The 3,311-nt window shown below is 41.4% G+C and overlaps 1 long non-coding RNA gene across 1 annotated transcript; it reads left to right on the plus strand.

Annotated features, from left to right (window-relative positions):
* Nucleotides 1–294: 294 nt before the first annotated feature.
* Nucleotides 295–1,814, plus strand: LOC118563339. Its single transcript, XR_004931154.1, has 4 exons — nucleotides 295–440; nucleotides 555–702; nucleotides 855–964; nucleotides 1,380–1,814. It is a non-coding gene; the product is annotated as an uncharacterized LOC118563339 (long non-coding RNA).
* The last annotated feature ends 1,497 nt before the right edge of the window (nucleotides 1,815–3,311 follow it).

Below are 3,311 nucleotides of genomic sequence, written 5' to 3' on the forward strand. Positions count from 1 at the left end.
TACGTAACAAATGCAATGAACTTAGTAGATAATAGTAAAATAGTAAGATAGAAAATAGTAAAAATAGTAAATAGTAAAAATAATTCTATCTATAAATTCTGGCTAATGGTAAACTAAAAAGAAAGACTGTCCGAACAAAAAACGACACGTTTCAGTTTTGACAAGTCATTGATTGAGATTGAGATTAAAAAAATTTAATGATGTGATGTTTTTATCCCTATTTAAACTTAGGACACGACAGTAGGATGGCTCAGGCCAGGCACTACAGACATTTCCAAGAGATGTGCCGGAAGAATAGGCAAAACCAAGACGATGTCTCACAGCTCCTTGACCTTGAATTTGAGTGAAGAAAGCAGTTCATCGATTCAGAGACCCTCAAGGAAGCCGACAGACCTGGCAAAATCCTTGAGGCCTACTCATGCTTCAAGAACATAGACCATGTAAGTACACTCACTACTCAGAATTAAGGGAAGAATGTACCAGTCAGTCTGTATCCTTGTATTTTAAGAAAAACCCATTATATTAATCCCCTTTTTTTGCAATATAATGCCAAGGTTCTTGAGGAGCTGAGACGAATAGTGGCGAAGGATAACGTGCATTATGTGAAAGAGCCGAAGGAGTGCTGGGCAGACTACAGAACCAAACTGTCCTTTTATAGTGTCTATAAGAAGGTCCTGAAGCCACCGGTTGGACTTCCTGTTGGTAAGGTTTTTCCTGTTGGTAAGGTTTTGCAATCCTTCTGAAATTACAATTGCAAATTGCACTATTTCTTGTTTCATTGAGTAGCTCCAATTACTCTGTCTCTAAGTAACCTCTCTCTCTTTCTCTCTCTCTCTCGCTCTCTCTCTGTGTAGATGAGCAAGCCATTGACCTGATCATCTCCCTGCCAGATATGTTTCCTTCTGGTTACCCCGCACCAAAGAAGATGTCATCTCCATCAGAGGCGTTCATTCATGTTCTGCAGGTGAACCAACTTAATTACATAACCTTATGCAAGATAAAATATTTATTTAGCCTATGTATCCATCCTTATTATCATTTAACATTTGGCAGGTTTGAGCTTCACTCTGACTACACCATTAACGTGTCCTTGAGCATAAGTTGTATTTTGCTTTATCTTTATCTTTATCTTTCAGTAGCCATGGTGTAATGGTTAGGGCGTTGGACGGTAGATCAGAGTTGCCCGTTCAATCCCCACCCTTACTAATCCCTTTCTCCATCCATGGCTGAGGTGCCCTTGAGCAAGGCACCAATCCCCACATTGCTCCAGGGACTGTAACCAATACCCTGTAAATAGGCCTAACTAAGTCGTACTGTAACTGCAAGTTGGATGAAAAAAGCGTCAGCTAAATGTAATGTAATCTTGTGTTGATGTTCAGCCCACAGAGGCCCCAGACGTCTATCTGAGAAGACGGCCACAAGCCACACCATTTATCATGGTTAGAGAGGAGGACTGCTTCCTCTGCGCCGGAAATGCCCCTGTTGGTAGGAGCAGTCTTGCTGAGTCGGTCCTGTACGTCATGGCGTACAATTACGCATTTCACATGACGTATCCAAAATGTGTGTCATCGGTTCTGTTTTTCCTTCAGACTTAGGTCTTGGGTGATGCGATTCATGAGAAAGACCAAACTGCAGCTTTTAAACGTGCCAAAGCTGACTGGTAGACCTTTCTTAGGTAGTGTGTATGAGAGATGAATGCTCAAGTTCATTGTTTGAATAGTTAAGGGCAACAGATGTGTGTGTTCAGGCCCTGTCTCGATGCTGCAACATCATCTCTTCATTGTTAGGCCTGCCAGTCAGCTTTTGCACATTGTTGTTTTGTTTGTTTGTTTTTGTTTTTTTTTTGGGGGGGGGGGTATTTTTACTTAATTCTGTGAGAATTTAGATGTGTGTGTCCGGCCCTGTCTCGATACTGCTACATCACAATCTCTTCATTGTTTGGCCGGCCAGTCAGCTTTGTGGTTTTTTTGGGGGGATGGGGGGTATTTCACTTAATTCTGTGACAATTTTGTGTGATTTCTGCAAAAATATTAATACAAATTTTTTTTTTTGATGTTCTTGTCAAGTGTATTTTTCCCATACATTCACTACACCTAAATAATGAAACAATTCTAGCTAAGAAAATAAGTATTCTAGCTAAGAAAATCAGACTAGTTTTAAGCCTTTAAATTAACTGGAATCAAGTACATTTGCCTTGTTTTTAAGCCTGTCGTATGCTTGTTTTGAGCAATAATTGGTTAGAGGATATTTAATTCTAAGCAATAATGACTAATAAATTTGAAAAAATTGATTTTTATACTTGATTTAATTTTTTTTGGATTCTTACCACTTGGATATTATGTTCTTGTTTTAAGAAATCTTACCAAGTCCCATTTGCTTCCTGTACTGGCAGATTATTTTGCTCAAAATAAGCAATTTTTCACCTAAAAGACTATATTTTTTTCTTATTTTTTAGAGGGCCATTTTTGCAGTGAAGTAAAGGCATATGTCAACATTAGTGGCTACTAAATCAATCAGGTCACCAAAGCTGGAGGAACTCCGCCAGACTAGACGAGATGATGCTGAACTCCAAAAAGTAATCACATTCATCAGAAAAGGGTGGCCTCGCTATATGTTGCAGAAAGGGCTGTTCAGACTGCAAAGTACATCCTTAAACAACCTGACCCCTGTTTAGCTCTTATGAGTTATCGCTCCACACCAGTAGCGGCAACAGGTTCCAGTCCAGAGCAGCTTATGACTGGCCAACAGATCTGCACCACTGTTCCTGTCCTGGAGAAGATATTGATACCAAGTGCAGTCAACCCAGACCTGGTCCACGTGAAAGATGCCAAGGCTAAAGATTCTTTCAGATTCTTCTACAACCGCAGATATTCAGCTTGCCCTCTTCCCGACCTTTCCCTGGTCAAAATGTGAGAGTGAAACATGATGGGGAAAATGGGTGGACAACACCTGCCAAAGTCATCAACAAGTCTAAGGAGCCAAGATCCTACCTTGTAGAAATGGCCAACGGGACTGTGACCCGTCGCAACAGACGTCACCTTCAGGAGGTTCCTAGGACTCCTTCCTCAGCAGCCATGTGACTAAACCCCTGCAGGAGCTATGCATGGGGCCTGGAAGAGGCCACGAGCTGAGTGAGAAATCAGCCTTTCTGAAACTCAGTTCCTCCCTGGCATTGGGAGAAACTGCCAGCCGATTCACTTCTGCTTAAAAACAGATGCTGAAGTGAAGGAATCCGTCTATGCCAGCTTTGTTTTGCTTTCTCAGCGGATCCCAGACGGAGCTGGTTCCAGGCAACGCAAAGCTGAAAAGCT

Source organism: Fundulus heteroclitus, chromosome 6, assembly GCF_011125445.2.
Source record: "Fundulus heteroclitus isolate FHET01 chromosome 6, MU-UCD_Fhet_4.1, whole genome shotgun sequence".
Lineage (NCBI taxonomy): Eukaryota > Metazoa > Chordata > Actinopteri > Cyprinodontiformes > Fundulidae > Fundulus > Fundulus heteroclitus.